This window comes from Cyrtonyx montezumae, unplaced genomic scaffold (assembly GCF_038088225.1).
Source record: "Cyrtonyx montezumae isolate F1298 unplaced genomic scaffold, pur_monq_1.0 scaffold_9, whole genome shotgun sequence".
NCBI classification, from domain to species: Eukaryota; Metazoa; Chordata; class Aves; order Galliformes; family Odontophoridae; genus Cyrtonyx; species Cyrtonyx montezumae.
Genome location: NW_027072100.1, coordinates 1,192,783 through 1,205,686, shown reverse-complemented (window position 1 = coordinate 1,205,686; position 12,904 = coordinate 1,192,783). Strand labels below are relative to the sequence as shown.

The window sequence follows — 12,904 nt, the reverse complement described above, 5'->3', positions numbered from 1 at the left end:
CTCTTGAGCAGTTCAATGTTACAAGGGTACAGCAATCTCTCTCTCTTTACAATTAAGAGATGATCAGCAAGATGCTCTGAATCAGTGTAAAACAGCCAGAAATTAATTTAGTCAGTGAATACATGAACACAAAAACACACAGGTAATGAACCACAAATGAACAACACCTGAACAGCAGAAGCATATCCTGTATATATCATAGGCTGATGTCTAACAGATGACACAGCACAATGAAGGCCACCTCAGTCTGCCCATGCTGGAAGATTCTATGAAACTGAAACCTTCTCCTAGAGCCTCTCCTTTCCTAAATCCTACAGACAAGACCAAAACCACTAGTGTCATTGGCTGGTGTTTCGCTATTGTGCTGTTTCTGTAGTAGCTCAAGCTGGAACTACCTGCCAAAACTGCAAGGGTATGCCTCCATCCCTACTGACACTGTCAGATGGAGATGACACATCAGCTTTTACTCCTACAGAAGTTTTAATACTCCAGTAACAACCCCAAAATACTGGCCACAGGAAAGGCTGTAACTTATGATCTGTAGGGACTGCATTCGACTTCACTGTTTTTTGGTTTGTTTGTTTTCATCAAAACACTTTGTTAAAGACCTGCATTGATTCTGCCCGGTGAAAAATGAACCGAGGGGCTGCTTCTGCCAGGCTTCATAGTCCTACTCCAATATTCAGAAGGATTTCTCTTCTGAAAAGAGCTCTAGAGCTCAGCTTTGAAAGCGACTGAACAATGATCTGATGGAGTAATAACCGACGGAAACATCAGCCTAAATGGAGGGAACTACTCCAACAGACTAAAACCTCAATGCTCCCACTTCAAAAGTACCTCACTCTGATTGCTTGTAGCCTGTCACCTCCCACTTTCATTTGATGGTCTTTTTTTTCCCCCCCCTCACTGCAAAAGATGGGGAATAATTGGTTCATATACACTCCATGCTGCTAAGACTTCATGTTCCCATTACAACCCCTTCAAAGAGATCTTGAGAGTGGAGGGTTTTGATCTATTAACCATGCTCTATAAGACACCTTTTGCTTTCTGGCCTCACTTCCCAGCAGCTCTCCCAGTGTCCAGGGTACTGTTGGAGCAGGGAGACCAGCACCTGTGCAGTAGTCACCATGTAGGTGCACGGTGGGTTCATGCAGTGCAAGGTCCTAACCCATTTAACATCTCCTCACACTTCTTCTTATTCCATTTATTTGCTCTTTCTTAACACTTTTTTTTTTAGTTCTTATTCTCTACAACGAATTTGCCAAAATAAGTATGCTGATAATGAGTTCCAGTGTAGATCACATCCAACATTTAGCTGCATTGTAGGACCATTTTTCACACATCCTCAGGGAATTATATCAGAGACCTTCTTGCAAAACACTCTGTAATACTTCCACATACCTTAATAAACATGCAGGTAACCCCCCCCCATCACCACGCCCTGCTTTCCCTGGCATTCTGATTTCCTTACTGCATACAGGTGGGGGGAAAAGAAAAAAAAAAGTCTTTTTCTGAAGCAAATGTTTGGAAATATCCCCTGAACTGTTAAAATATTTCCTTAAAAATAGTGTTTAAATCTAAAAAGTTCTTCCCCATTGACCTTGAGATTTTGTTTTTTAACTAGGTATTTCTATACGAGCTATACCTGGTTTGAGCCCACTGTACCATGGCTGCAAGAATCAACCCAGCATGATATAAAAGCCCAAAAGAAAATTGCAGGTACAGCATTTTAAAATCAATTTGAGCTGTACAGGCACACAAACACTGCAGCAGCAGCTGCCTCGGAAAACATTTGCAAGGCAGTGCATTTGGGGACTCCAAGAGAAGGTATTAAAACAAAGGTTCCTACAGCACAGGCTGCAAAGCACTTCTCTAGTATTGGCTTTTCATCTGCAGCAGCTACAAAAATCTTACAGATCCAAATATATGTCCAATACTTTCCCTAATATCCTTCCTGCATCAGCAGTGTGGGAGTGCAAGCAGGGACTAAGCAATGCCCAGTAGCTGGGGGCCAAGAGAAAGCAGCCAAGAAGTCCTTGGCTTGCTTAAGAATTGTCATTAAAGATGGTGGGTATCATTACAAGCTCAGACATTTCTCCTTAGGAACAAACACCAATGATTTGAGTCATTAATCTGTTTGTAGGCCTTACTCTGTTTTCCAGGACCCCCAGTGCTGTTCTCCACACAGCCCTGTCCCATTGGTTTCACATCACAGCTGGGAGCGCTGCCCAGCCCAAGACAAAGAACTGGTCTGCGTAATTCCTTCACCAACCGTGCTGTGATGGGAAGATGCCATTTCCCCAGAGATCATTTAATTCTGCACTGAATAACTTCCATTAGACAAAGAGGCCAACACTTTCCATTGCCCCTAGATACTGGCAATCCTCCTCCTGTTAAACATTCACCTCAGTTTCAGTTTAAATGTTTTGGTTTTCCTTTAACTAAAGGTGTAATCATCAGAAAAGATATTCCAGGACCCAGCTGCCAGCAAGAAACCTGACTGCTCAGCCCCTGGGAAAGACGATACTTATGGAAGAGCACTGGCTGTGAAAGCTAGGCCTGGGCCCATGAGGCCACGTGGAATCTCTGCTGTTGGAAAGGCCTGAAGTTCTGAAACACAGATGGAGCACCAAGGGTTGTGATACTCGATGGGACAGAAATGCCTCGGGCTGTGCTAAAGGAAGTGCTTCAAGTCTGTAACTCAAGTTCTGAGCCATTCCTCATCAAAAGCTTTGGCAACCCTAAGACTATACCTCCTTAAATCATTTTTAGGCCAACAAGATGACTGCTGATGGCTTCTACATAAGCAGTTGATCTTAATGTGGAGACATGATAAAAATAGCAGTGCAAGTGCCACGTTTTCCATCAATCCACAGAGCGGGCTGACGTCTGAAGGCTACAGATCTGAGAAATTGCTCATGCCCCACATCACGGGCACCAAACTACAGAAAAGCAAGGTATCCACATTACAGCTCACCTCAGTTCAGGCAAATAATGCCTAGTCCTGAATTAAGCTGTCTGGCACATGCTGTTTCGAGCCACTTTAATCTTTTCCCATCATTTTTCCCCCAACAAGTACTACTTAGCAAAGAAGCAGACACACTCAGAGACCTGCATTAATGCTCAGCACTACTTCTGCCTGAACAGTTCTTATTCTATGACGTAATGACAGACCTTTATGTGAGGTCATAATTTTCTTTTTTTTTTTTTTTTACTACAAGTTTCTTCTAAGGTTAAAATATCACACAATGAAATATATTTGACTTCTTTTCTTTTTTATTTTTCCCCTAATAGCTGGCTTAGGTTTCTCCAATTTCATGTTTTCATTGTGAAGAAAATCTGTCTTTATTAAAGAAATAGGGAGCTATTCAACTCCGAAGAAAAAAAGCAGTTACCTTGTGAAAAGACAATGGAAAATGTCAGCTGTAAATGGATAACAGACAAGAAAAGCTAATGCTCAGTGAATTCCTCTTGAGTTGGTCTGAGAAATCCCATGCAACACAATGTTAAAAGCTGGCATTTCAAGGCTTTCCTGGGCTTGTTTGGCAACCTAAATAAGACACATATCCACTCAATTTATCTCTGGCAGGGTTTAAGAGTCCTCCAGGAATTTTGCTCCCCACATGAATAAAGAAGCAAGATTACAGACTTCTAAGAAATCTTTAGGGGGCACTGGTCAGGAAAAGCTGTTATTAGCCAGGAAACATCATTTTCTAACACCTACAAACATAGCCACACCTTGAACGCAATCAGGTGGAACAGGCACGAGATCCTCCTCCTGCATAACCAACGGTGAGCCTTGCAAATTGTTCTAAAGACACCTGCACACTGGTGAGAGTGGCTCGATGCATATAATTACAGCAGCCCAGAATAACGCTTTCCCCACTTTGTTTAGACAGTTGCTATCAGGCATAGCCACAGAATCACAGAATCATAGGGGTTGGAAGGGACCTCAAGAGATCATCGAGTCCAACCCCCTGCCAAAGCAGTTCCCTACACCAGGTTGCACAGGTAGGCGTCCAGGCGGGTCTTGAATATCTCCAGAGAAGGAGACCCCACACCCCCCTGTGCAGCCTGTGCCAGTGCTCCATCACCCTCACCGTAAAGAAGTTCTTGTGCACATTCGTGCGGAACCTCCTGTGCTGCAGTTTCTGTCCGTTCCCCCTTGTCCTGTCTCCACACACTGCTGAAAAGAGTCTGGCCTCGCCACTTTGTCCCCCGCACCTCAGATATTTATAAACCTGGATCAGGTCCCCTCTCAGTCTTCTTCTCTCAAGGCTAAAGAGTTCACTTAGCCCTTCTTCATAGGGGAGATCCTCCAGGCCCTTCACCATCTTTGTGACCCTGCGCTGCACTCTTTCCAAGAGATCCCTGTCTTTTTTATACTGGGGAGCCCAGAACTGGACACAGTACTCCAGATGAGGCCTCACCAGGGCCTCACTCTTTTTAATGCATCCCAGAATGCCACTGGCCCTCTTGGCCACGAGAGCACACTGCTGGCTCACGGTCAACCTGTCGTCCACCAGGACACCCAGGTCCCTCTCTTCAGAGCCCCTCTCCAGCAGCTCATCCCCCAGCCTGTACTGGTGCATGCAGTTATTCCTCCCTAGGTGCAAGACTCTACACTTGCTTTTGTTATAAATCCCCATCTCTCACAACATAAATTGAACTGCTGTCAGAAGGGCTCAATGCTCTCACTGCACCAGTGAGGCTATCATACGTGCAGGCCTGACTACCCTGGCACTGAGCTGTTGCTTCCCAGATTTCCAGGGGCTGCTGAAATACAGGGGTACAGGAGCAATCCGCCTCGACAGCATCTGTCAGGCTGCCTAAAGTTTGGGAATCACTGCTGACACTCCTCTGCATTTGCAAACAATTCATGAAGACAGAGGAGGACACACACTATACAAAACAGTAATTCACATTCATCAGGTATGAACAGGAGACAAAATAAAACCACGTCAGCAACAAGCATTTGGCAAGGGCCCAAGAAGTCTCCATCACTCTCAGCATGACTGCCCCAGGCCAGACACCTGCTCGGGTCTCCTTTTTTTTTTTCTTTTTTTTTCTCCTTCTCCGAATCTTCCAGTCACTACCCACAGTACAGTACTTTTGGAAGGGAGGAACTTCTGGGAATTGCGTTGCTCAGCCCTGCCCCTGTCCTCCCAGCTCTCCAGCATGCACCACAGAACTGGGATGCTCCCCAAGGAGCTTATGCCAGCAGAGGTCCTGAGCTCGCTATAGGCATGCAGGGTTAGGCAATAGAGTGCTACAGCACAGCCACTCACTGTCACAGCCACTGAGACTTCCCAGGGGACATCTGTGCAAGCAGCACAGGTCTCAGACAGCTCCTGCTGTAAGAGCACATCCACAGTAAAAATTAGTCAGCAACGACTTGCACAACAGTCTGCACACATCCTCTTACCGCATGCAGTACACCCAGAGAAGCATATATTCAGCTTCACTGAACAGCCACAGCTAATGAAGTCAGCCTGGATTTAAGGCCCAGTAGCTCCTTTTCTGAAGATGTTTTCTATCAGCAAGCATCACACTCAAATGTTTGGCATAAAGAATCCTCCTGGATATCAGAACTAGAGGTACCAAATGGCTGATGGCTTCCAGCATTTGCAAGCCTGCTGCAAGATCAAACAACTTCTGTGAGCAAGAGATGACCACACACACGCTGGGTACTCCCTGGAGCAGGACTCGGACTTGATGCTGTTTGTGGCCCTTCAGTAAAAGTTTTCTCTGAGTTCCTGATCCCCTGGGACCAGTCACCCTGCATCAGCACCCACCTCGTGCAGTTATCCCCAGGAGCAGAATGGCCACAAGCTCCAAGGCCATTAAAAACAGTTGCACAAATTAATTGCCCAAAAGGTAACGAATGGTTGGGTGCTGCCCAGTGGGAGCACAGCTCCTGCTCTACGTGCTCGGAAGAATTTTTTATCAGGACAAGGCACTTCTGCAGGCTTCCCAGGCTGGGGTACAACCACACTGCCAGAGCAATCTGCACCCCCTGTGACGGAAGCCCAGCAACTTTGGAGGGTTTTCAATATTCCACTGTGAACAATTAAAAATGGCACTCTGTTCTTCAAAAACCCCAACCTGTTTCAGTGTCTTCTTGGCAGAAGAGGTAATCTGAACTTCTTCACTAACTCATCCACACAGAGCAACCTATGGCCTTCCCTCTGCTTTTGTATTTATGTTTGAAAACTCCACCCAGTTTTTGCAATTGAAAGTTCTGTGTTAAAACTGCCATGATGACAGGCCAGCAACTGAGAAAGTACAGCTGACTATCCTAGATTACACCAACTCCTCTATCAATCATTCAACTTAAGGACATGCCAGTATGAATGGGTGGTACACAGGTTCACCCAGTGCCACCAAATGACTGTGTCTCACTTCTAACCAGGCAGATCTGCAACAGTGCAGTACCCGCAGCCTGACACAGGCCCTTACGAGGTCTCACAAGAAGACATCCCGAAGGAACAGCCCAGCCTGCCTGTTCTTTCTCCCTAGGCCATAACATTTACTTCATGTAGGTAGTACGCACAGTGCAAAATGCTTACAAACACTTCAGCTTCTAACAATCTCAAATGTGACCAAAAATACTTTAGGAGGTGAAGGAACACTTTGACACTTAAAAACAAATGAATGTTTCCAACTACCTATTTATCTTACACGTGCCAGGTAATTATTGTTTCATCCTGTGCACATCTGCACTGAGTTCTATCTCACTGTCTGTCAGGCCACGGAGAAGGCTCAGTGGCATTGTAAAATAGGAAACAAGATCTTCCCAGCTTTCCTGAGCACTTGAATAAATGCATTCAGTACCGTTTCTGTCCTACCTCGAGGAACAAAGAAGCTGACTTCATAACAAGGACTTTGACAAAAACCACACCAGGCTGAACTCCATCAGAAGAACATGAAACCTGGAATATTACAGAAGGGCTGAAAAGCCTCTTTCCCAGCTGAGCAGCCTGACAGGATGTTATGGTTTTATGACTTTTGTTGTATTATTGATATTCCACATCATAACATCATGTGGTGTATTGGGAGTTAAAGAGTTAATGCTCCAGCTCCGTGGATATCGATAGTTCTGGGCGTACCTGTCTCAGAAGAGAAGAACTACATTCCCCAGAGGACTGTGTGATGCTTTGTATTTTTACGAGTTTACTCTCAGAGGGAAAGATGAAAACTGTCTGCGGTCACAGGACCGACTCTCTTCCCTTTGGAGTTGAGCTCGGCAGTGGGTGTTTGTTGCAGCCGTCCGTCTTCAGCATTAGTGTAAGGCCTTCGGTTTATCGGACACACTCTCTTGCTCATTTTATTTGATTTATTAGCTTTAATTCCAATTATATTGTGTTACTTTGCTTTCTGATATCTTATTTAGTAAACTAGCTTTCCTCCTCAGATCGTTGCTGCTGTTTTATTTCTAGGCCCATCTCCCTTTCCCCCTTCCTGGGGCGTGGGTCTGCAGGTCCCCCCGTACCAATTGTGGAACCGGGCCGACCTGCCCGTGAACTGTTGACACAGGAGCTGCAGATACACAGCGGGCAGTGCCTGAGCTGGCAGAGGGAAAACAGGCTTCAGCCACACCACTCCTGAGCCCCATCATCACCATGTGGGAAATAAAGCACAGAACTGCATGCACCTCAGTTATCCTTCTGCAGAAGGAAACGCACCAATTCAAGCCATGTAGCTACTATTTATGCAAGTTAAATGTCTTCTCTCACCCGTGCAAAGGTAGAAACAACTACAGAAACTAAGAGAATGAAGTCTACACATAGTATGACAATTACACTAGCTCCCTACTGATTTACCCAAATGCACAAAGCTCCTAGCTTGTAGCCTTTAAGAAATTCCAGGTATGGATTCATGGTCAACTTGTTTTCCTGCCTCAGCACAGTGAAAAGTCCATGAAGCAGTCACCAAAATCAGTCTGACTGGCGGCTGGGTGTGATTTACACACCAAGTCATGCCCACCTAACCACAGCGTCGCATTCACACCAGCCTCAAACACACAGCACACATCTGTGCACAGACATTGCCACTGCCTTCCAGTCTACACTGCAGGGTCACAGCTACAGACAGCAGCAGCAAGTGCAGAAATAGGCATCTACCTCACTGAATTGGTTCTAATCAAATGCACGCGTTCATATGCTATGTTCAGTACATCAACACTAAGCCAGCATTACATTCTAATTTGTTGGGTTCATTTGCAGCCAGGTCTGCTCACAGGCTTGATTCTTCACACAGCAGCAGGCAGGGCTGCAAGGACAGGCACTGGCGTCTGCTTCTGGCAGTGATGAAGCCTCATCACAAGACAACATCCAGATAGCTTTGCAGCCATAGGATGAACGGGAAAGCCCTCGGCTGTGCTAATAATGAGCTGAAAAACAGAAGACAGAGGGTAGGGATAAGTGATCCATTTCCACGTGGGAGGAAGATGGCCAGGAGCCTTTTGCAGCGCTGTGTTGTACACTGCATTCCTAAATGGCCTGGAAGAGGGGGCAAGGGGGGATCAGAGCCTGCCGAGGATGTGAGTTACTCCACAGTGGAGATAAGGGCTGGCTGAAGAGCTGTAGAAAACCCAATAGGATTGAATAATGGGGAGATAAAACAACAGATGAAATTTGGTGAGAACAAAGTAGCACACAGACAAAAAACCAACCCTAACGTCACATACGAAGTGATGCACTACAAACTGGTGATCACTATCCAGAAACTCCTGCTGCAGTCACGACCGATGATAAAACCATCAGCTCACGGCCATCCAACAGTTTAAAAAAACACACCAAATAATCTAACATTAGGGAATTGTTTAGAAAGAGATGGAATTAATGCACCACATAAAGCTATAGCTTGCCCGCGCCTTAAATCCTGTGTGCCGTCTGCTCCTTCATTCAGAGGGGACACATCAGAAGTGGAAAGCATTTTTAAAAAGGAAACAGGGTTTGAAAAGACAAACAACGAGGAATCATTGATTAGGCAAGGGCTCTTCTGCCTGGAAACAGACTGCAGCGACATACGACTGAGTCTACAAAATCATCAGCTGCATAGAGAAGGTAAACAGATCAGTTGTTCTGTTTCCAAACAATAAAAAAAGCTATGAGATATCAACTGAAGGTAGCAGCTGTCAAGTTCAAAACAAAAAACGCTGACGTGTTAAATTCCTACAGCATTGTCAGTGCTCTGGAAGGTCTCCCTCGAGATGCCAGCAGCACTATACATTCAAATGGACCAGAGACACAGGCAAGTCCGTGGAAGAAAAATGCATTAACCATTACCTAAATACATGACACTGACCTCATGACATCCTAGAGCTGATGAGGAGTAAGGGGGCTCAAAGGCCTATCTCACTTGCCCCAACCTCATCATCTTTCCGAGGTATCCCTTTCAGTCACTGCCAGGAAGGAACGGCAGAATAGGTGCTTTCACCTGGTCCTGCGGCTGCCCTTACACCACTAAAAATGATTACATCCCTGCTGCTCCTCAGCCCTTCACTGAACTCCTTCAATTTACCTGGCAAAAGCTGATCATCTGGGGAGTGGAGTGGCATAGCACCCTGCTGAGTTAGCATGCTCAGCCCACTCAGGACAGCACCCACCAAGTGCTGGAGCTGCTACAGGAGAGCAAGAACAGCACCAGCCCTCTTCCATACCAACCAGCCAACAGCACCGTTTAAGACATAACAGCTTCACCACCAGAGTCCAGATGAAAGAAAGGAAGCAGATTGCTTATATTCTCTGTTCAACAGAAAAGCTATGATTCAGCTCTTATAGGGAAAAAATAAATAAAAGACGAAACTAGTTTCACATTTTTAAATTCAATTGGTACTTAAGAATAGAAGAATCAGTCTGGTTTATATACAACTGAATAGTAAAGGTTACTTTAAAATTAAACATTACATACGCTAGAGGCTATAGATGCAAAGTAAGGAACATGCCATGCCGCCACTGAACTGAAGCCTGTTGTAAATAGAGAAACACATCCAAGGCTGGCAAGGACCATAGCAAACTGAAGCCAAGTTATTCGTTCCCGTACTTCTGCAGAATTTGATGGTTACATTAACTGGGGCTACATGTGCCATACAAGCTGAGGGGCTGTGACCAGACAGAATAAGGGGACTAATAGATAAGAATACGTTATTAAAAATCCAGAAAGTCCCATTTCTAATGCAGAATTTACAAGAAGAGAAGTGAAGGCCAAGTGAGATTATTAGGACCTCCTGACAGCTCTGATCTGCACAGCACAGGGCACACTCCCACAGCCATTCCCACACCAGGACCACACCACTGCTGCCCTGTCTCACCGATGCAGCTGGAATGCTGAGGCTTCTCAGGCAAAAGCACACAATTTTATTATTCCTCCCAAACCACATTCATATGAAAAATAAGACCACTGCGATGTACTAAGAGATATACCAGAAACATTCTTGTCAACATTTTATAGAGAAGTAAGAAAAATGCTCCTCCAATCTCCTCTACCAATCAGGGGTTAAATCAGGCTGTAACAATTACAAACACAAAGAGCCTTAACCAACCCCGTGCAAGTGTCCCACATGAGGCTTAAGAGCCATAAGCAGCAGAGGCATATTCACTTCAATCCAAGGTGCAGATGGCAGAAGATGAGCACAAGCTAAACCCTCATCAGTGGGTTATGGTATCAGCACCGACTTCAGCTACAGAAACAGGACTCACTGAGGGCCTGGCCTTCCTGTGTTCAGGAGATGACAGCAGTGGCAACCCTAGTGAGCTGAGAATGACAATTAAATACTTCAAGATGAAAATCTGTATTCCGTTGCACATGAAAACCAAATTAAAAAAAAGCTGATTTGCTTTCTGGTTTTTTTTTTTTTTTGTACTTAAAACCATATTACGACTGTCACCATCAGCTTCTCCAATAAAATGCTGTACTTACACATCACTACTGTGCTGTAACGTTCACCTTGAGAGAACGTTGCAAGAGAGAAATGTTTAAGAACTGAAACCATCTTAGTACCATCTGTCACAGAATTTCATATCTTTAAGAGACCAAAGCATACGTTATACATAACAAAGCCACTGAAGTACAAATGTGTTGTTGTATTTATGCTTTCTATTGAAGAACATTTAAGATCCTATTATATGCGACCAGCGTAAAGCATAAGCTGTGAACAGAAGCACTGGAGGATTTCTGAAGGTGATTTGAGATTAGGAAGACAAATTAAACACGTTTGTTAACTTCATTTTCTATCTTAGGTTAAAAACGAATTGAAAAGCCAGGAATATCATTAACATCTCCAGTAATGCTGCTTCCAGCGGTTGTCTGACTCTCCTTTTATCTAGCTTACACATTTGCAAAGCCAAGCACCCCACTAACAGCCAGATATAGCCCACACTAAGCTCCTGCCCCCCCAGCAGCTGGCTTCAGCACTCTGTGGGCCGCACACAAACTAAGTTTCAAATAAGAATGGAGGAGTCATTCTCAGGCCCGAGTCCACAATCGTCCACAATCGCAGTCCATGATGCAAATGAATCCTAAGGACTGCCTTGTTTCTTCAGGCAACTCTACCTACAATTCCGTTCCAGCTGAGTACGAGCCACACATCTGCTCCCCTGGTCCAAATCAGCTATTGTCCAGAAAAGCTCCAAGCCGATACCATGCAGCTCTCAGACTCTACGCAGCCCACTGACCTGCTGCCACAGACCTATACTCTGGGGCTAAATAAAGACTGATAGGTTTGGGAGACTTTTGCCCACTTGCTTCTAAAGAAAAGGACAAAGTCACAGCAACGAGCTCCTGAGTCCTGTCTGAATCCAAGAGGCTCATGACAGAAGAACTGGGTTCTGCCCTACCTGGGATCCCCACATCCTCACCACCGCAGCCCCGCAGGAGTTGTGGGGCTCAGCACCCCGCTTCCACACGGCCCCGGTGCCACCGCCCGTCCTGTGAGCCGGTGTGAGCCGGCATAAGGGACCAGCAGTGATGATTTTTATAATAGCACAAGTGTTTGACATGGCTTCACCGTTCCGAATCGCTCCCTGGGACATATCAGATAAACAGGCACTCGTCCATAGCAGAGGTGTAAGTCAGCTAAAGGTCTTTTGTTTTTGGGGTTTTCTTTACAACTTATTCCCTTCCCAACCGTACAGTGACAAAACGATACTCAACGCAAGAAAAATAAATCCGTTTGCTATAAAAAAGAAAAATTGAAACCAGCAGCCCAACGCTGCGAGTGCGGAGTGCCGAGCACGCCGACGGAAAGGGGCCGAGACGAGCCCGACCCCGGCGTCACCAACGCGGCCCCACCGCCTCCAGTGCCCGGGGACTTCCCGCCGCTTTTCCCTCTCCCGGCGCATCCCGCACAGCGGAGGACACCGCTCCGCTTCGCGCCGGACCGCCGCCTGCGCGCCGCCCCTCGCTCACCCGGCGGGACGCGCCCGCTAACGGCCGCCCGGGACGGGCAGCCCGAGCCCCGGGGCCGCCGCCGCTCAACCGCCGCCCTCGGCGGAACCGCCGCTCGGCACCTGCCGCGCAGCCGCCACGGAGCGCCGCGGCATCCAGGCGGAGCACGGGCCGACCGCGCGGGGCCCCGCGCCGCTCCCGGGGCGGGCGAAGCGGACAGCCGCGGCGCTCACCTGGCCCGCAGGTGCCTCCACCTCCTCGGCCGCCGCGGCATGTGGGGCCGCTCTGCGCCTGCGCGCCGCGCCGCGGGCCTGCGCATGCGCGCGAGCCGCGGTGGGGCTCGGGACTACAATCAAGAGGGCGGCCGCGGCGCCAGAAGGCGGCGGCGCCATCTTGGTGGTAGTTCCCCTGGCACCGCCTTCCGCGCGCAGCCCCGGCCGACCCCGCCCCGCCCGGAGCGAGGGGAGTGCTAGAGGTCGCTGGTGGCTCTTGTGGCCTTTCCGTCTCTATTCAT

At 47.0% G+C, this 12,904-nt stretch overlaps 1 protein-coding gene and 1 long non-coding RNA gene across 4 annotated transcripts in view; both read right to left on the bottom strand.

Moving 5' to 3' along the window:
- NDRG3 (NDRG family member 3) overlaps positions 1-12,676 on the bottom strand; it is a 55,098-nt gene extending 42,422 nt beyond the window's left edge. For all 3 annotated transcript variants that reach the window (XM_065754229.1, XM_065754230.1, XM_065754231.1), the window contains exon 1: positions 12,624-12,676. The gene's annotated coding sequence lies outside the window, so the exon portion shown is untranslated. The remainder of the gene's footprint in view (positions 1-12,623) is intronic.
- LOC136060099 (uncharacterized) lies at positions 900-1,427 on the bottom strand. Its single transcript, XR_010623326.1, has 2 exons — positions 1,226-1,427; positions 900-1,191 (listed from the first exon to the last, which is right to left on the bottom strand). It is a non-coding gene; the product is annotated as an uncharacterized LOC136060099 (long non-coding RNA).
- Positions 12,677-12,904: the final 228 nt, after the last annotated feature.